The sequence below is a fragment of the Megascapheus bottae genome, chromosome 14 (genome assembly GCF_031878675.1).
Source record: "Megascapheus bottae isolate mThoBot1 chromosome 14, mThoBot2.hap1, whole genome shotgun sequence".
In the NCBI taxonomy this organism is placed as follows: domain Eukaryota; kingdom Metazoa; phylum Chordata; class Mammalia; order Rodentia; family Geomyidae; genus Megascapheus; species Megascapheus bottae.
This window is the reverse complement of record NC_143522.1, coordinates 4,121,511-4,143,385: the sequence shown is the minus strand read 5'-3', so window position 1 is coordinate 4,143,385 and position 21,875 is coordinate 4,121,511.

Below are 21,875 nucleotides of genomic sequence, written 5' to 3'. Positions count from 1 at the left end.
AACATTGCCTTGTCCTCACTGCCATCCTGGCTTCTTAAGAGATGATGGGGGCTTTTTATCCAATTCCAAAAAGCCTAAGAGGCAAAACAGACCATTCCTTGGATTGCAGATGTGTCCTGCTTTTTAGCACCAGGAAAGTTTTGCTCACCCCCAGTTGTTCCCCTATATGATTTGCTTGGCTTAACACTTTTGTTAGTCTTGGTTCCCACCTCAATCATGTGTTTTTTTTGCCTTTAACAGCTGTATGCAAGCTACTTTCTAGGTTGCAGGTCTTTGGGACAAGAATCCACTTACAGTTGTCAGCTTTCTAACGAAGAACCCTGATTTAACCTCTCAAAATATGGCTTCTCCATTTCTCACAAGTGAATTCCAGAATAACAGCTATGCTCTGAGATGCAGCAATTCGTTCTTGAAAGAGCAAGCCTGTGGAAATAAGTAATCACTGGCATATTCTCAAGGACATGCTTCCTTAAATGCATCGTTCTACTGCACAATGCCCCAAACTCTTACCAATGGATTTACCCCCTTCAGGAGTTTTTTGAGAAGTTAAGAGTCAGGGAAAAGTTGATAACATGCACATATGGCCATAATTAGCTGTATCATTTTCTTACTAACTATAAGAATCCAGGGCAGAGGTCCAGAGAGTAGAGAAAAGAGAAAGTCACCTAAGGAACAAGTGGAGAGAGACTGAAGGCACTCTCCTTTCTGTCTCATTTAACCTTGTTCTGGTCCTGTCTGGCTCTACCTGTAACTTTTGGCTGTGGAGTTATTTGGCATATTGTGGGCTGCAAGAGAATACTGGATACAAACGTTGTTTCTTAGAATCTATGATGAAAGAAGAAACAGACATAGGATTTGGAAATAAGAAAGCAGAGGCGTGAAGCATCATAGCACCATTTAACAAATTGTAAGGTCATTCGTGGTCCTTGTATTACTAACATTAAACTGAGTGACCATGCCTTGACCCTCATGCAAACATTCCCATATTTCAGATTAATGTGAAACCTCATCTCTCCAATGTTGGTGGATAGATGGGCTGTGTGGGCCAAAGGGAGGAGCTTAATGTTCATGATTGACAGATTACTAAGTGAGAGTTGAAGACATTCCAGTGATTTCTCTTGAGGTCTTAAGGGCACTTTATGGAGATGAGCTCACCCCAGAGATGGCAACCCAGAGTGGTTGAACTGTGGTTTTGGTGACAGCAAGGGCTATGTTCTTTCTAGTCCTCACTTAACTGTGTACCAGTTGTAACCTAATCTATTCTCTCCTCATCTGTGAATGGAAGTAGGGCAGGGAAGCGTGAGCATATGATGCCTGTGTTGTTGGCTGTCCTGAGGTGTGTTTATGAACACATACTATTACATGATGTGATCTTATATTACACTATCTGGTCTTACACAATATGACACAATCTGATCTTATATACTATTACAGGGTGTGATTCTATATAATATCACAGTTAATGTAATAGTCAAAAGGTCCGAATAGAGCCTCATAGGAGAAAAGTATGTATGGATGGCATCTCTATTTGTTATTAGAGGAATTCCCCATTTCCCAACAACATAGCTTGGTACTCTTGTAAGCATAATTTCTCTAAAGAGATCAAAACACTTTTGTATCCGAATCTTCCAATATAGGAAAAGAATGAACTACTAAGAAATGCATGTAGTTTACATAATTGCAAATGTTAAACTGATGATGTTCATGTATCCACTCATGCAGACAGAACCATTCAATATGATTCTGGTAAGTCATAAGGCCTTGATACTCTTCAGGGTGGAGTGGAAGGGACCCAAGTTCAAAGTTGCGTGGTCTTTCTGTCCTGTTTCTGTCTTCCTATAATGAAAGGTTTAGCCTCATTTGGAGATAAGATGAAAAGTCCAGAGCTGAAGCTTGCACTAATAACTCTGAAGCCTCTTGGCTGTCAGAAGGGATCAGAGTTTAACGAGCATTGCAATATGGATGAGCACTGGTTCAGGAATGAGGTTACACGCTGTCAGACATTGCTAGGGGATTGTAGGAAGTCATCTCTCTTCTCCAGGCTTCTCCAGTGCTTTGTAACTGGATAAGGAGATTAAGAATAGATGGTTAAATGTACATGAGTCTCTGTGTTATGAAGTTCACATGTGCATTGGGCAGGGCTTCTTAAAGTATGAGAAAATTTAACTATGTGAAAGATTTGACTTCAAACTGTTTGTACCAATTAAATTATAGTAATGTCTCCTTAAAAATAACCAAAATTAGCCAGATGCTGGTGGCTTAGGTCTGTTATCTTAGCTGCTCAGGAGAATGAGATCTGAGGATGGTAGCTCAAAGCCAGATCCAGCAGGAAAGTCCATGAGATTCTTGTCTCTGATTAAGCACCAGAAAATGGCAAGCAGAGCTATGGCTCAAAGTGATAGAGTGCTAGCCTTGAGTGGAAAAAAACCCTCAGAACAGTGCCCAGGTCCTGAGTTCAAGCTCACAACCAACAATACATACATACACACACTTAACTATCATTAGCTCTATCTTGCAGACCTATTCAAGGTCCATAACATCAGGGAAAACATTTAATGTGACCAAGGAATGAGGAATGAAATCTGGAAAGAACTGTAGATAAAGAAGGACAAGCCAGTAATTGTACAACACCATCAGATATTTGTCATTTAGTTTTCCTTTTACTTTTTAGGAGGACAGTGCCATATGTTTCTTTTTTTATGTTTTTTCCATCTTTAAAAATTATTGTAAAGGTGATGTACAGAAGGGTTATAGTTTCATATGTAGTGAATTCATTTCTTGTGGAACAATGTGTCATGTCATTATTGCCTCACTGGCTTGTCTTGTTTGGTTCATCTTTCTCCTTCCTAATTTAAAGCATCCCTTGTTACACTGTTTTATTTTTCATTTACATACAAAGGTTTAAAAGCCATGCTGGATAATTGTAGGCAGTGACATTTTTATATCTATAAAAACAATTGACTCCTCTTAGATCCAGGTGCTGGTAGCTCATCTCTATAATCCTCAATCACAGATCTGAGGACTATGGGTTCAAAGATAGCTCAGGTAGGTGAGTCTATGAAACTTTTATTGCCACTTCACCATCAGGAAGTCAAAAGTGGATGTGTAGGCCAAGTGGTAGAATACCAGCCTTATGAGAAAAAGCAGCGCAAAGGTACAAGTTCTGAGTTTTAGTTCTAGTTCTCTCTCTCTCTCTCTCTCTCTCTCTCTCTCTCTCTCTCTCTCTCTCTCTCACACACACACACACACACACACACACACTCACACACTCACACACTCACACACATATACATATGAAGACTATTCTTAGTTTTTCTCTTGTTGGAAAACAGAAAATCATCTCCCGGTAAACAACTCATCATGTGACACGACTGTTTCTATGAGAGGCAGGAAAACCACAACTGTAGACCTTTATTTGAAGGCAATATGTTTAAAAAGTCTACATTTTAGGGCTTTGGTGGAGGTACTTAATGCATAATAAACAGGAGACATGAAAAAGGAGCAAAAGATTTAAAAAACAAAATGCAAGATTATGTTCTGTTTTAAAGAGAGAGAAAGCCTGTGGCAAAAGCATTTCATAAGCAATTAATTACTTTAATTTCCTTGAATGTAAATGTCTTATGGTCAGAGGAACAGATTTCTTTATAAATTATTACTTGTATAAATTATTCAAGGATAGCGGGGGCATTTATTATGATTCCAGATTTAGGCAGCTTTTGGAATAGATTATATGTATGTCAGTTCTGGTTCTCAAATTTCATCCTTAGGAATTTCATTTCTTTAGATCTTGGGAATCTCTTGTCCTTCCAAGCTCTCCAGTAGACATGGGATGGCTAGGGCTTTATGCTCTTTTGGTGGGGCGGAGGCGGTATGTGAGGGTGGCATTGGCAGGCAGAGGAAGTAGAGTACAATCTCCTTTATTTCACAGTTGTAGCCTGAGCTGTGTCCCAAGGGCTGGACAGGGGGCTAAAGGGTAAGAGACTTAATAATAAGACTCATTAATTCAGAGATGGACAGTTATCTTGACCAAAAGAACACAGAACTCATTCTTGGAAAGTGAATACAAGGATTCCAAAGAAAAGAGAAACGACCCCAAGTGTGTGGAATTCTTGCCCTCACCATTCACAGAGATTTCTTTTGTTGACAAGGGAATTCAACCTATAGCCTCCACAGACTTGCTAGACACTCTGGAGCGCTTATTAGCTCAGCTCCTGCCTTTGCCTACGGGGACACTGGGCATCTTTCTCCACCTAGTGGCCAGTGCCTGGGGCCACAAAGCTGAAGGACAACAATTGCTTATTATGGCAATGAAACAAGAGTGGTTTCTTGTTTTGCAAAACTTGGCTTTTAAATCCTAGAATGAAGAGGATAGTTAAGCATATGTTTGCAAAAGCCAGTGGGTGTATTAATAATTAGGTTGGCTTTAGAGCTCTTATTGTTCAATGACATGCTTTGCATTCTGGTGGAGAAAGAATGGTTGGGAATGCGTACTGACCAAGAAATGAACCAAATGGTAAAGCCTGTGGGTCAGTTTCCTAACATGAAATGGCCACATCGCAAAACCTACTTTTCAAGAAACAACAGCAAGGAACAGAAAAGATTTAAAGATTCCATAATTATTAGTTGGAACTGATTTCTAAATGTCCATCCCACTTATGCTCTGGATACACTGTAGATGCTCAATAAAAGCTTATTGGATTGGGCTGAATTTCATGGATTTTCCCTGTAGTTCACTTGCGTTTTTTTAATTTTTAAAATAATACTAACAAAGCTATTAGTTTATTATGTTCTTCAGTTTTATGGATAGCTTCCAATTAAATTTATTCCATTGAACAAAAATTCATCTCTCTCTCTCTCTTTCTCTCTCTGTCTCTGTCTCTGTCTCTCTGTCTCTCTGTCTCTCTGTCTCTCTCTCTCTCTCTCTCTCTCTCTCTCTCTCTCTCTCGTCAGTAACAGAGTGAACTTATGGTTTTACTCTTGCTCATTTTGCTTGCTCAGTTGGTGTTTTACCACCCAAGCTATACCTCCAGCTCAGGTTTTGTACTTGTTTTTGACTAGTTTGTAGATGTAGCCTTACTGTAGACTTTTCTGCTGTTATATGGGAATTAGTTGGAGAGATACTGAAAAGACACATTTTGACATGTTGAATCAGGGAGTCTCTATTGGAAAGCTAGTGATTATGGGTAGACTCCTGTCCCAAAGACCTGCAGCCCAGAAAATAGCTTGCACAAAGCTTTTAAAAGCAAAATCCACATGTTTGGGGTGGGAATCCAAGCCCAGAAAAAGCACACCATATAGGGGAAATATCAGAGGCTGAGCAAAACAAGCCATCTAGGGTAACAATCAGGGGTTAGCTTGCTCTGGAGCAAAACTTTCCTGGGGCTAAACAGCATGATTCATTGGCATATTCTCTGAAGAAGAGCTATTCTGGGGCTAAAGGACATGACACATCTGCCATTCAAAGAGTGACTTGTTTTGCCTGTAGGCAATTCGGAAGTATGAAATGCCCCCACCACCCAATAAGATGCCAGGATGGCAGGGAGGCCAAGGTGCTGTTACTTAGACATAGTATTCCTATTTCACTGCCTGTGTGGTCTCAGAACACTAGCCTCCAGATCTCGGCCTCCTGAATAGTAAGGTTATAGGTGTGCCCACTGAATACTTTTTTTTTTTTTTGCCAGCCCTGGGGCTCAGATTCAGAGTCCAGGCACTGTCCCTATGCTTTTCTTGCTCAAAGGCTAGTGCTCTACCGCTTGAGCCACAGCTCCCCTTCTAGCTTTTTGGTGGTTAATTAGGGATAAGAGTCTCCTGGACTTTTTCTGCCCAGATGACAATCTTTAGATCTCAACCTCCTGAGCAGCTGGGATTACAGGCATGAGCCACTGGAATCTGATGCAATACGTGTTTGTACATTGTTCAATAGTTGAACAAAATCAAAAGAATAATGTTTAGATTTCATGGCAGAATGTTTGTATCTGCCCCTTCCCCATTTCTATAAAGGTTGGTTATTGCTGGGATGGTGTAGGAGATAGCAGAGGAGGTGAGTAAGCGGTGGGGGGGACTTTGCCCTAAGGAATAGAATGAGTACCCTGGTTTTTCTTTCTGCCGCGTGTGATGCATAGAAGTCCTACTCTGGCTCCTCACCAGACACTGTGTTTCCCAGGATGGTCTTGAACACTTGGGTTCCAGTCATCTTTCCTAGTATTGCAAGCAGCAGCCTACGCCCACACAACTCGGAGACTCGCGTCTCTATTTACAGAGTTCTTCAAGACAATTCCCTCTTCTTGCTATAATTGCCAATGTATGTTTCATGCCAGTAAAATATTCAGGACTGAAATAGATTTTTCAAATAGTAACATATGTGCATGCATACAAAAATTATTTTTACTTATGTGAGAAAGGATGTTCATTTGATTATAGGGAACCTCTCTATTTTGGCATTTTAAAAATTTAAACTGATATTTTACTTTTTTCCATATATTTTTAATGTAATTGTAATTGATAGAAGGGTTACATTATAGTCACCAGATAGAAGGTGCATTACTTCACAAACATTGATACCCTTTCTCATGTCTTGGTCCCCATTTCCCTCCCCCCACCCCCATCCCTCATCTTCTTTTTCCCCCTTCCCTATCCAATTTCAAATAACCAAATACGCATATATACAATACATCAGATAACCAGGTGAAATACTGTAACAATATGAGATAAACAAGGGACAGCAAAAGAGATGAGAGATAACATACTACATCAAGGACAACAATCACTCATTATATGGCTTTTGTTTCCCTATCCTGGAGGTCCTTTCATTTAGCGTCATACTATATGGCCTTATATATCTAGGTTTTGCTCTATTGCAAATCTTTGCTAGGAGAGCCCAAGGTTTCTACTGATTATGACAAATGAGGGAAACCATTGAGCCTATGTTCCTTAGAGTCTGGCTTACTTCACTTAATATAATCTTTTCTAAGTCTTTCTATTTCTTTACAAATGGGGTGATGTTGTTCTTTCTGACAGCAGCATAGAATTCTATTGTGTATAAATACCACATCTTGTTGATCCACTCATCAACTGAGGGGCATCTGGGTTGGTTCCATATCTTTGCTATGGTAAATAGTGCTGCGATGAACATCATTGTGCTAGTGGATTTAGTATGCCCTTGTTTCTGGATGATTGGGTAAATGCCTACTAGTGGAATTGCTGGGTCATAGGGGAGCTCTATGTTTAGTCTTTTGAGGAACTGCCATACTGCTTTCCATAGTGGTTGAATGAGTTTGCACTCCCACCAACAGTGTAGTAGTGATCCCTCCTGGCCACCTCCCCGCTAACATCTGTTGTTATTAGATTTCTTGATCCTGGCCATTCTAACTGGAGTGAGGTGGATTCTTAGAGTTGTTTTGATTTGCATTAAACTGATATTTTAAATGAACAGGATACATTTCAGAAGAGAATCATGGTCCCAAGGCATGAAAAACAATGAGATAGAAGCAATGCTTGATTTGGATTGATACTGTACATTCTATAGCATTTTCTTATTTCTTATTTTATTTTCTTCTTCTTTTTTTACTGAAAGCTATTCAGAAGGCACAACTTCAATAAGGTCATGTTCTGTGGAGAGATGGTCACATCAACAAATAATGTTTCATCATGGACATCCATTTGAAGGTACTACTAATTATGGCTGTGAGGGGAAAAATTGTCAGGGTTAAAGCTGGGTGAATGGGAAGAACATGAGAAGTTCTGGTGCTGGGGAGGGAGTGGTTGAGTAAGCAGGGCTGGTGTGAAGAGATGTTATTGAGTATGTTACAGATATGGTGAATCATTAACAGTGTTACAGAAGGAAGGATGAGCCAACGGACAGAATATTTTGTACAAACGGTGATGTCTGATAGCATGGGAGTGCCAAGAGGGAAGAAGACAGGAGATAAACATGACCAAGAGAGGAGTGCTGACGAGCTTCCTGAAGAAAGGAATGCTAAGAGACTCAATGAAAGGGCAAAATAATCTAAGTAAGGCAAAAAGGCTGGGGCTATTACATTTAACTGCGTAGACCTATGTCTCCAGGCAATTTTGATCATGCCTACTAAGATATGAGTGGAGTCCCTTAGACCTTCACTGTACAGCTTGATGCGGTGGATTGCATGACTCTAAACCAGGGCAGTCCTGAGTGGGAGAAGGGCCAGGCATTTCTAAGCCCAGAAAGAAGATAAAGACCATGTATGATTAAGGAACTAAAAAGTGGATGTGGTTGTCTGATGTGGAATCGAGCATCAGGGGAGTGGAGTTAGAGGAGACATAGCAGAAATTAAGCTAGAGAGGTCAGCATGGTCTGATAGCTGGTGTAATTGCATAGGGTAGATGCAATGGAGATAGAGGGAATGAATACTTTGAAGATAAGTAAGCTTCCTTGAGATATAGGTAGGACATCCTAGAAACTGATGTCCAATTAGGCATAATAGATGGGACAAAGGGTAAACGAATACAACAGAGATACTCACTAGACACCGTGGTGAAAATGAACTGCAACACTGGTGGGGGAGGAGAATGGGGAGAGAGAAAACTGGGAGAAATTGAGGAAAGCGGTAAAACTGTTCAGAGAGAAATATGCTCATTACCTGACTTCTGTAATATAACCCCTCTGTATGTCACCTTTATAAAAACAATAGCAAATGAATCATGCTTATTAGTTTCAAGTACTCTCTTAGGTATTTAATATCAATTCAGTTTTTCATTTTACAGATGAGGTGTTTGTGGAAGTAAAAGAGAAAACATTAGCTATAGGAAGTTCAGTTCAAGGAGAAAATCTGTCTGTCTATATTTGTCAATATCTGCAAGTCATCTGTCTTCTGTTGATCTATCCCTGTTAACTTATATCTACCATTTGTTAGTATACCTATGATTTATCAGTATCTAAAATCCATTCATATATTAGTTTATTTTTATATTCACTCTGTTTTGCATGGCTATATTAGGATTTAGTACAATGTTTGTATATATAGATCTTAATAAATGCTATTATCATTTCAAATACTAGCTTTGCTGATATTTTGTTTCAATGTCTTCATTTTTAGATTGACCTTTTGTTAATTCCTTCCTATGGTTTTCTTTTGTTTTTTTATTCTTTAAAAAGTTTTTTGAACTACATACTTTAATTACTTTCCATTTTTAATGATTTAAGTATTTTAAGGCCATGATTTTTCCTTCCAAGAATTTCTTTAGTTTTGTCCTACGGATCTGATATTTACTGTTTTAATTACTATTTTCTAATCCTTACAGATTGTCTTCACATTTCCTATTTGATGTAAAATATCAAAAAATATTTTGTTTTCTGAGTAAAGTAGCTTTTAAATTTAAAATTTGTAATAAACTTCTGGTTTTACATAATTATTTTCAGAATAAATCATACTATACATTCTTCTTGGGAATGTATTACTTTTTGAGACCAATTTGTTATCAATTGCCATGCATATTATTCATCAATTAACTCTTCATTACAGATGATCTTGTTTTATGTAGGCTATTTATTTTTGTTGAATTATCTTGGACCCAAGAGAGGTAAATTTAAATCTCCTATTACCAGTGTCTTAATATGTCATTCTTACCTAATTCTTATGTCATAAAAGTTGCCGCTCTGTTTTCTAATGCAAGGAAAGAAAAGGCCCCACTAGACATCAGCTGGTACCTTCCCTGACCTGCTACCAATGTAGACCATTTCCCAGAGTATCTGCATCAGACAGTCACCTGTGACAGCGATGGAGCAAGACAGATCAAGGCCATGCCGTGTCCTATGTGGGTAAAGGTGAAAATGCAAGCATAGTGCCAAGAAAATGGCCCCTAGCATCAGGGGATTGCAGCTCCTTTCCCGTATGGCAGGGTTAGCCTTCTGGGTCTTGACCTGCACCTTCTTAAATGCTCTTAAGACTGGGTTATAGAATTGTTCCCATTTTCTGATAGTACTTGGTTTAGAAGAGAGCCACACTTTTTTTTTTGAACCCTTCTTCTAATCACCTAAAAGACTCCAGTTGTACAGTGAGCCCTCCCTAATTTTCTTACATAATGTTCTGTGTGGCTCCAACTCCCTTGTCACAACAAAAATGACTTAATTCAGCTTGACTGGCAGGTATCTGCATTACAGTGCTGTCTTTGTCTGTACCCTTAACACTACCATGCTAGTCTTCATTTCTTTTGGTGCTTGGCTAGAATTTATTTAGGATTACAATTTCAACTCTTTCAAACCTCTCTCCCTCCCTCCCTCCCTCCCTCCCTCTCTCTCTCTCTCCCTCCCTCCCTCCCTCCCTCCCTCTCCCTCTCCCCCCCCTCTCTCTTTCTGGTGGTTAACTGGAGATGTCTTATGGACTTTCGTGCCTGTGTTGGCTTTGAACCGCTTTGATCCTCAGATCCCAGTCTCCTGAGTAGCTGGGATTACAGGTGTGAGCCACCACACCTAGAATATTAGCTTGGCTATATTCTCTTTCTATAGACATACCTTCTTATATTTTAACACAATTTGTGTGTGTGTGTGTGTGTGTGTATGAGAGAGAGAGAGAGAGAGAGAGAGAGAGAGAGAGAGAGAGAGAGAGAGAGAGAGAGAGAGAGAGAGAGAGAGAGAGAGAGAGAGAGAGAATGAACTTAGGGTCTTACGCTGTCATCTAGTTTATGGCTGGATCTCTATTGTACGAGCTATTTCTCTATTTCTGGCTTTTTGTAAGTTAATTGGAAATGAAGGTCTCTGAGACTTATCTGCCAGGGATCCTCAGACCTCAGCCTCCTGAGTAGCTTGGATTATAGACACAAGCCACAAGTACTCAGCAAAATTGCTTCGTTTTCAGCACAGGCTTGTGCACAGTACAGAACTAGATTCTATTTTGTGGTTTTATCTGAGGAACTCTTTTTTAAAATAAATTACTTAAGTCCAGGTGCTGTTGACCCATGCTTATAGCTGAGATTTGAGGTTTATGTTGAAGTTAGTCTAGGTAGGAAAGCTTGTGAGTCTCTTATCTCCAATGAACTGGCAAAATGCTGGAAACAGAGCTGTGGCTCAAGTGGCAGAGCAGCAGCCTTGAGTGAAAAATTCAAGCAAGAATATGAAGCTCTGAGTTCAAATACCAGTACTGAAACACATACAAAAACCAGATCACCTTTGCTAGATCAATGACATGAACTTTTCCCCTTATAATCTTTCCTACTAGTTTTAAGTTTTGAGCTAATGTGTAAATCTTTAATTCTTTATGAATTGTTTTGTATATAGTGTGAGTTAAGGGTCAATTTCATGTTAAATCCACTTCTGTGCTATTGGTTTAAATGTGCAATTTGATTAATGCAAGTGTAATGTTTTTGAAAACCAAGTAGGATGATGTTTATTGATCATTTGTTATCTTTTTTGGTTCCATGCAAATTATACGGCCTTTTCTATTCCAGAAAATCTGATATTGAAATTTTGATAGGGATTACTTTGAATCTATAGATTACTTTGCATAATATTGACATTTTAATCATATTAATTATTTGAATTCATGAACATAGGGTTCTTTCCACTTATCTTCCACTTATCTAAGTCAGTGTCACTTTCTTAGTGTTTTGGACTTTTAGTGTAGGAGCTTTTCTACTTTACCTTTTTTCTTAATTATTCTTTTTGATGCCATTGCAAATTGCATTGTTTTTCAACTCTTTTATGCAAATGTAGAGATGCTGTTTTTTTGTATATTGTATATTCTATAATTTTATTGAATTGATTTATTAAACTTAACCATGTTTTGGGGGTGTCATTAAGATTTCAAAATATATGATCATAGGGCCGGAGTTTGGCCTAGTGGTAGAGTGCTTGCCTAGCATGCACAGACCCGGATTCGATTCCTCGGTACCACATACATTGAAAAAAATAAAAGCTGGAAGTGGTGCTGAGGCTCAAGTGGTAGAGCTCTAGCCTTGAGAAAGTCCAAGGACAGTGCTCAGGCCCTGAGCTCAAGCAAAAAAATATGATCATATAATTTGAAACAAAGAGAATTTTTTTTTCAGTTTGGATGTCTCTAATTCCTTCATCTTGCTTCATTCCATTACCTAGGACTTCTAGTTCTATGTTAATAGAAGTAGCAAGAATGGATAACCTTGTTTTGTTCCCAATCTTACAAGAAAAACTGTTTTTCCCATTAAATATGATGTTTATTGTGAGCTTGCCATATATGGCCTTGAATGTGTTGAGGAACAATATCTAACTTGTTAAGAGTTTTAGAAATTAGCTTGTTAAGAGTTTTAAAGGCATGCAGTTTTTAAAAAATCAAATATTATATATTTCAAATATTAAGGTGATTGTAAGAGTTTTGTCCTTCCTTATGGTATATTTATTCACATTTATTTATGTGACTATGTTGAACCATCCTTGCATCCCTGGCATAATTATACTTGATTGTGGTATATTTGCTTTGTGATGATATTGTGAGGATTTTTTTGCCTCTGTGTTCATCAGGGGTATGGCCTGTCAATTTCTCTTCTTGTAATATGCTGCTCTAGTTTTGATGTTGAAGTAATGCCAGCCTTACAGAATGAATTTGGGAATATTCCCTCCTCTTCAATATTTTTGTAAGAGATAAATAGGATTGGTATTAATTCTCTAAATGTTTTGTAGAAGTCACTACTGAAGCTGCCAGTTCTTAGACGTTTCTTTCTTGACACTTTGTCTGGTTCAGGTTTTCTATTTACATGGCCCTGTTGTGATGAGTTGTATGTTTCTGGGAATCATCAGAGCCCTTAAAATCCTGCATCTATTGCATGCTTTCTAATACCTTTAAACAGTTAATTTCAACTATTGTCTGCAGATTTTACTGTTTGGTACCTGCTTCTTCACTTTGGCTGCTATTGAAATGCATTTAAAAAGAAATAGGAAAACCAAAGGAACCAATGGCCCATTCCTTCAAGGAAAGGACTTAGTCATCTGTATGTTTTATACCTACCTTAGGTGTTAAGAGCATCTGTTTCTTGGCTCACAGCTGTTCCATAAATGTGCTCCCTGGTTAAATTTCATCTTTAAATATCCTCACTTTAAAAGTTGCTATAGGGATAGTTTTTGAAGGTTATTTTTGCCCAGATGTTGTTGGTGTTTCACTTGAAATGAATTTCTCAGGTAAACATTTTGAAATTGAAAAGTTCAGAAGATCTCATATTGTGGGAATTGATCGCTACTGAAGAGCTACAAATCAGGTTTTGCCATTATCTCATGAACCTTGACTACAGTGAAACCCTATCAGCTATCTGTCTTTCTAATACCTGTCTCTCTATACATCTACATATGTATTTATTTTATTTATTAGCATGTCTATCAATTTATCTAATACCTATGTACATACCTATTTAACAGCTACCTACCCATCCAATTATCTATCTATCTATCTATCTATCTATCATCTATCTATCTATCTATCTATCATTTCAAGAGACAAGAACTCATAATTCTAAGCTTTTTTGAAAATGGTGCATTATGGGTGTTGCAGGCCTTCTGTACAATAGCTAGTTATTGGTCCATGTCATGTCATGTCTGAGATAGCCGTGGTGGTCACCATGCCATACAGAATAGCCTTCATTTGTGAACCATTAATCTTTTCCCTTTGGCCTTCTAGCAAGCAGATTAATTGCACTTGAAAAATATGGACATTTTTATAATGAGACTCAATTCATTCTGGAAATTGAAGACCATACATGAACATTTTTTTCTTGTACCTCCTGACAAGATTTCAAAATTGAGAGACAAAAATAAATGATAGGAATATTTAGAACTTGGCCCTAGAAATTAAAAATGATCACCCGCTCTTTGAATTACATTTCTGTTAACATGGAGACCTATTGCATATTCTTTTCACACTAAAGTTACCACTTTTGTCAGTGATTAATGTCCTCTTTTTTCATACACAAGATGAAAGAGGACATATAAAATGAAACATTTTCTTTCATTTATCTAAGTTTTAATTTGTTTTCTTGACGGACATCAAAAGACAAATTGCTGTGTCAGAATTAAAATTACATGATGCAGCCTAAATAAAGTAGACAGTTTTATTTTAAATATGCAAAACTATTTAACATATTTATTTTCTTATGAAATGAGAAATTATATGGTGGATTTTTAACTCTCAAAAGGAAATCATGACTTCTTTTTGTATAAACTCACCCTCGCCTTCTCTTGGTGGGGGCAGGAAGGACCCTTGGATGGAGGAAAGTGGTGGAGAAGGAAGGAAGGAAGGTGTGTTTTGATAAAGGAAAGCAGAGCCAACTTACTGTGATGACCTGTTAGGATTGTAAAAGGCCTTAATGATTATCTCTTACTGGTGAAGAAAACAGTGTTCAAGTACAGGTCACACCATCAGGTGGCTGAGTAGAATCATAGGAAGGAATCATAATCGACTCCAGGATACACCTAGCCCACTCTCAGTACTCAGATTACCCTTCTATCATTCTGCCCAGGGTATAGAAAGAGTCTGCAGAAGGATTTATGAATTGCCTTTCTACTTGATTATTTATGATCTCTATGGCAATTGAGTCTAAGGTCAAATGAGCACTTTTCAAGGAGCCTCATTCTCATGTAGGATGCCTGCTAGCTTCTCTTCAGCTACCTGTTCTTACCCCTGGTAAGCCAGATCTCATCTGCTCAAGAAGGAGCCCTGCTCAGGTGGGATTTTCCTGGAGGATGAGCTAGAGCTCAGTGTAACATGGATTCTAATATTATTGAACTCTGCTGATGAGTACTGGAAAAGCTGGAATGCTTCTTAGTATTTGAAAATCTGAAAGTTTAAAACATGATATGTATTAGTGGAAAGAAAATATACACTTAAATATCATTGCAGAAATCTTGTCTTACTCCAGGCTTTGTTCCTCTGTGGTGCTCACTAGAGTGAGTCAGATTGCTCAGATGTCAGGCTCCTTTTCTGTGTATGCAAACAAAAGCATTAGAATTTTTATAAAAATTAAACTGCATTTGACATACTTGTCCTTGATCCCCAACTATCTCTCTTTGATTATACTCCATATTGGTTTGTAGTTGTACAAGTTCTACAGGAAAGAACTTTATGTATTATAACCTTTCTGTCTTGAAGGACATATAAATTGCCTCTGACTTTTTACTAGGATGCGATACTAGAATGAGTGTCCATCTGTGTGAACATGTGTTTCACTTCGGTCAAATCTGTAGAAGGTGAATTAAATGCATTTAAGCATTTAATCTAAGGCAGTGAGGTAGATCTATCTACAGGTCCTGAGTGTTCTCAGTGCCAGGAGTTGACAGATAAAAAGAAACAAACAGGTGGGGTTTCTCACTCATTACATTTTAGGGTTCAAACTCAGGGCCTTGGCTTTTTTTCACTCTACCTTTAGATCCTCTCCTCTATTTCCAGCTTTCTTTCTGGTTAATTGGAGATAAGAGTCTCTGGGACTCCTCTCCCCTGGCTGGCTCTGAATCTGAGATCCTCAGCTCATAGATTTCTGTGTAGCCAGTAAGTCTCTGGAGACTAGTATCATTCATTTTATTGCTCTCACCCAAAGAAGCTCTAAACCAAAGATTCACAAGATCATTCAGACTGCTGAGTTGCTAGGATTAACAGGCTTCAGGAAGTCTACTCTTATTTTTTTAATTAAAAATCGTTATTATAAAGGAATTACATAAGTCAGGTAATGAGTGCTTTTTTTTTCCTTTTCCTTTTTTTTTTTCCTGGAGCTTAAACTTAGGGCCTGGGTGCTGTCCATAAGCCTCTTTTTACTTAAGGTTAGCACTCTACCCCTTAAGCCACAGTGCCACTTCTGGAAATTTCTGAGTAGTTTCTTGGAGATGAGAGTCTCATAGATTTTTTGGGTCTGGGCTGGCTTCAAACCACGATCCTTAGATCTCAGTTCCCTGAGTAGCCAGGATTATAGACGTGTGTTAGTGGGACCTGGTTTATGAGTACAGTTCTTTTTGATCAATGTCACCCCTCTTGCCCTCTCTCAGTTTTTCCCTTCCCTCCCCATTCACAAGTTGTATCCTTTATTTCAACGTAGAGTCTAGTGAATACTACTGCTGTATTAGTTTACTCTTTATCCCTCCATTTTTTATGTCCTTTTTACCCCCCAAAGACATAAATGGACAAACGAAAAAAAAATGATAAGAAAAAAAACAAAGAAAAAAACCTCTTGTTTTCATATCCTGGAGTTCATTTTGTTAAATATTCTTTTATATGATCAGAGGCACATTGGCATTGCATTCTTGTGTTTTTCCCCTAAGGGTATATCCTCCTTTTGTCTCACTGTGTATGAATTGCTAGAATACCTGTATAATTTATCATGTCCTGATGTATTTTAGATCTAGCTTCTTCATATGAGAGGAAACATATGCCATTGTTTCCTCTGAGTTTGGCTTATGTCACTTAACGTTCTAGGTCCATTCATTTCTCTGTAAATGATATCATAGTATTCTTTCTAATAGCTATGTAAAATTCCATTGGTATACAGATACATTTTTTTTGGAGCCACTTATCTGTTGTAGGGAACCTGGGCTGTTTACTCTGTTCTTTCTTAGAGTAAGATGGTATAGATTAAATCCAACAAAGGCTAAAAAATAATCAAATGTGTGCAGTGCAAGATAAATCAGCATAGAGTTTCCAGGTATGCCAGTAGAGTCTCATAGATAGATTTGGTTCTCCAGAAACATGTGTGGCAACCGAGAAGCTTACCCGAGCCTTGCTATTTTTAGAGTTTTCAGCTTTCTAATGTTTTAGGTCAATGTCATAAGTATGTAGCATTCAACTTAACTGGCTCTGAACTCTAGTTCCCCAGAAGCTTACTGATTCAGATGTCCTAGGACCTCAGGCATATAGAAGCAGGCATTTTCCCCAAGGCAACTAGTTAGCCTAAATCATCAGGGGAAACTGGTGCAGCCTGGCCTGAGGACTAATAAATATAACAGCACAACCAGGTAGGATCTTCCAGGGGTTCAGATGTTGTCCCCTGGGAGCTGGTCAAGGACCAGTCCTTCTGAACAAGTATGTTGGAATGGAGCAATCAAGCATTTAATGTACACAGTCCCTTCCCTTCTTATTCTTAATAGTATTGGTTTATTTCATTAGCTTGTAAAAATCTATGGTGTTTTGGTCCATTTATCAGTGCCAGTTTCTCTCCACATGCCAGTTAACTCTTTGTTTATACTTGGTAGGTGTCCCTGGTTCAATTTTTGTTTCTTTTTACCTGATAAATATGTCACCACCCTCTTGTTATGACATGAAGTGCTCCTGATTCCATTTTCATGTCTGGTTGGCATTCATGTGGTGTAGCGCTGCCTGTCTGAGGTGAGAGTTTATTGTATTTCTTCTGCTCCTGACTCTATGAATCATTGTGGCACACGAAAAATGGCAATCCCCAGGATCAACTAGAGGATGATCAGGTTTCTTCCTTTATTTCCTTTAAAGGCTTTTACTTCTTAGGATGAAATATTATCTTGGACTCTTTTCCTACCCCTTCCTATTTATTTGTTTTCCTGGAGTAGTAGCTCTTGATATATTCAGAGGGAGATGTAGTTTTATTTGGATGATCTGGAGAGTGATGTCTAAGGATGAATTACCACCACTGGAGAGGAGTTTACTCAATTTTCCACTAGTGCATACTCTGAATTTTTGACCATAGACAGATAATAGGTAAAATCAACATTATTTTTTTGCCAGTCCTAGGCTTAAGCTCAAGGCCTGAGCACTGTCTTTGGATTTTTCTCAGGCTAGAACTCTACCACTTGAGCCTCAGCACCACTTCTGGCTTTTTTCTATGTATGTGGTACTGAGGAATTGAACCTGGGTCTTTGTGCATGCTAGGCAAGCACTCTACCACTAGGCCTTTGTCCTTGGGATTATTTTTTCCCAAGGCTAGTGCTCTACCACTTAGGCCACAGCCCCACTTCTGGCTTTTTTTTTCTGTGTATATGGAACCGAGGAATTGAACCTGGGGTTTTGTGCATGCTAGGCAAGTATTCTACCAGTAGGCCAAACTCCTGGCCCACTATTTTTATGACATCAAAAACACTCTCCATTTTCTGGTCCCAGATTTTATTTTATTGTAATTTTTTGATTGAATCCAGGAGGTTATACTTGCTAGATGAGCACTTTATCACTGAGCTACATTCCAGCCTCCCAGATCTGATTTTTATTTGAGAGAATTGTACTTTCTTTAGTCTCCAGGATTGAGATGAGTAGGAAGAAGGAAGCAAAAGTTCACTATAGCCCATTTTTTCTCAATGGATGCCTCATGAGGGAGAGGATCAGATACATTGAGAAGGTGCCCATAGTATAGTGCATTCTTTCTGTTCTGGCTGCTGTAACCTAGGCCGTGTGTTTTCAAAGAGGTTCCTTGGATCAAGGGAGGAGGCAGATGACTGTGATAGAGTCAGTCAAAACTTGTCCCCTGGTCAAAAAGACTCATTCAAAAAATGGGATGTGGCTGACACGCAGACAGTAAGATCTTAATTATCACATGGAGGTCCATTCAGTTCCCTCATTCCAATAAAGTCACTTGAGGGGTGGAGGGAGGAGGAGGATTAGTCTTGGTAATGATATTGTTAAAGCCCTTAGATTAAGTGCTTCCGGAATTACCCTTCTTATTTTAGCTAGGTTTCTAACATCTAAGTTGTTTAGTAGGAAATAAAGGAACACTGACTGGTAAAGTTGCAGAGGGACTCTTGTCTCTTCATCATTTTCTGACCTATGCTTCTGATACTGAAAGATGTACAGGCCTCAAGTTATTTCTTTTTCTTTTTTGCTAATTTACATTTTGCACCGTGTTGTAGTCCATCTCCGCCCCATTATCACTTTTCTTCTCCCTTGCTCCCACAAAACAACTCCAGTGGGCATCATTGTTCAGTGTTCACAGTAGCAAATGGTCTATTTCAACAACCTTCAGCCTCTTTTATCCTCCTTACCAGCTTAGCCTTCTCCTGACAGATTCCAAACCATTTCTTATTCCTACTGGAATTTCCTTTCAAGTTAGTTAAAATTTCTCATAATTTTTATAAGAATAAATAGCCCCGGTTTTCTCTTTCTAGCTCTTGTAAGTATTTACTAGGAATCATTAATGAAAGACATTTAGCTAGACATTCTTTAAACTTGAATGGATGCTGGTGGCTGAGTTTTAACAAGTTCTCATTTTGACAGCTACCTCATGTTGATTCTTATTAATTAGACTTCGTAAGTTCAGCTGCACGTAGTAGACAATCCAGGTTAGCTTAAATTAATTATGCTTTCTCCTTATGAAATGAAAAAAATCAGAAGTGATCATTGAAGGTAGGGCTGCCAGGGTGGTTATACAATGTTATCAGGAATTTGACTTCATCTATCTTCCTGCTCAGATAGCTTAAACCAGGGGTTTTTAAACTAATATCTCAGGGCCTTAACACAGAAGTCCAGACAGAGAAGAAAAAGACCAAGGGATAAACATCACATACCAATTTAGTGGATCCTTCAAAAGAATCTTCTTAGAAGCCCTACACAGTGACTTTTACCTACTTTCCATAGGTTTCAATGACCACATAGCCACCCCTAGTTGCAAAGGAGGCTGGAAAGTACAATTTCTTTCTTGTCTGAAATGGGTAATTCATGCCTGTAATTGTAGCTACTCAGGAAACTGAGATTTCAGGGTTGGGGTTTAAAGCCAGCGTGGGCAGCAAAGTCCTTGAGATTCCTATGTCCAATAAACCAATAAAAATCTGGAAGTAGAGCTGAAGCTCAAGTGGTAGAATTCTAGCATTGAGCACCAAAGCTCAAGGGAACCGGGACAGAGTCCAGTTCCAGTCACAGTATGTAGCAACACAAAAAAAAAAAAAAAAGAAAAGAAGAGAAAAATAAAAAAGCAAAAGAAAAAACACTGGCAACTTTACCCTGACTAATGTTAATTGTAAGGTGAAGCTGAATTATCTGAGCTTTTAATTTTCTCCTTCCACGTGGAGAGACACTACTACATAGGGACTAGAATCCTTGAGAACTGACTCTAGGGGCTACACCCCAACCAGGGTTTGCTGCCAGGTGTGACTGAGATTTTGGTGCCCATGTCTGCTGAATCTTGATTTCCACAGCCTCCCTCCGAGAGAGGTGTACTGAGGAATGCTTTCTGAATGCACTGAGACCATCAAGCAGAGTACCTCATTCCCCACTGCTAATGAAAAATCCAATGTGGTTTTACTGCTCCCCTGAGACCCCCCCATACAAATGAGGACCACCCCCACCAGGCATGGATGTTTATGGCTTCTGGGAATCCAAATTGGAGCCAGTGGGAATTTACTTGGTCCATAGGCTGTTAAGTTCCCCATGGCCTACATTGGCATCCAGTGAATGAAGAGGGGAAGCTTCTATAATTAAAGTAGCCCAGAATCAAACAACTGATCCTCCTGTCAGAGACTCTAGTTTACCTAGGAAGTACTGGGAATTGTCTATTGCCCTAAATATGAGGGTGAATGCTTGACTACTAAACTATGCTCAGTAGTGAGAAATAGTACCTTAATTCTGCTGTTATCCTATCTTTTATGAATACAGAATACTATAGGTGTTTAAAATTTTCAGCTAGGAATTTGGCTTCAGCTATGCAAGTTCCAATGTAGAACATGAGAAATACGAGTGCTTAAGCAACAGAACTCATTCAAAATCCAACAACTCTACAGAAATAAACACTAATGAGCTGGGCACAATGGCACAAGCCTATAATGCTAGCTACTCAGGAGGCTGAGATCTGAGGATTGCTGTTCAAAGATAACCCAAGGCACTACAAAGCCCAGGAGATTCTTATCTCCAATTAATCAATAGAAAACTGAAAGTGACTCTATGGCTCAAAGGGTAGGGTGGTAGCCTTGAGCTGAAGAGCTCAGGGACAATACCCAGGCCCAGAGTTCAAGTCCCACAACCAACTGACAAAAGCAAAACAAAACAAAAAAGCAGTAATGATAGTGAAGTGGATGAAAGCTCAGACAAACGTAAAAGAAATGATTATAGGAAATATCAATGCAATTAAAGAATACCAAGGAATACCTGAGTGGATGCTAAAAGAACACAAGAGCTGAATGGAATAAAGAGTCTTTGACAATGCAAGAGATTAAAGAAGAATTCAATAAAGATAGAGACATTCAGAAAAAACCCCTCAAACTGAAATTCTGGAAATGAAAAGCTGAATATACAAAAAGAAATCTCTAACTCACTTAAAAGCCTTTTTGGTAGACTGGATCAAATTGAAGATAGACTCTGGAGACTCGAAAACATTGTAAGTATACCAGAACAGTTAGATAGAAATAAAGAAAAAATGTAATGAAGTATAAACAACATGAAAGTTCTCTAGGACAACATTGAAGGACTCAACTGTGAATCCTGAGCATAGATGAAAGTAGAAACTAATAGGATAGAAGATACATTCAACAAAAGCAGCAGAAAATTTTCCAGACCTTGAGAAAGAAATGATTGTCCAGGACAGGAAGATTTTATGAAAAGACTGTGAGTGCTGGGGACTCATGGTTGTAATCCCCACTATCAGGAGGGTGAGATCTGAGGATCGTGGTTTGAAGCCAGCTTTGGCAAGAAAGTCCACGAGATTCATCTCCAATTAACCACCAGGAACCCAGAAGTAGAGCTGTGGCTCAAAGTGGTAGAATGCTAGCCTTAAGCTGAAGAGCTCAGGGACAGCACCCACACCTTGTGTTCAAGCCGCATAACCAACAAAAAATTATAATAAAAAATTAAGCATGCAGAACAAGAAAAGTATATTGAAAGCTACTAGACAGAAGGCCAAGTCACCTATAAAGACAAACTCAGAATAACAGACAATTTCTCAACCAAAAATTTAAACACAAGGAAGGCATGGAATAATGTATTTCAAGGTATGAAAGAAAAGAAAACAGCTCTCAA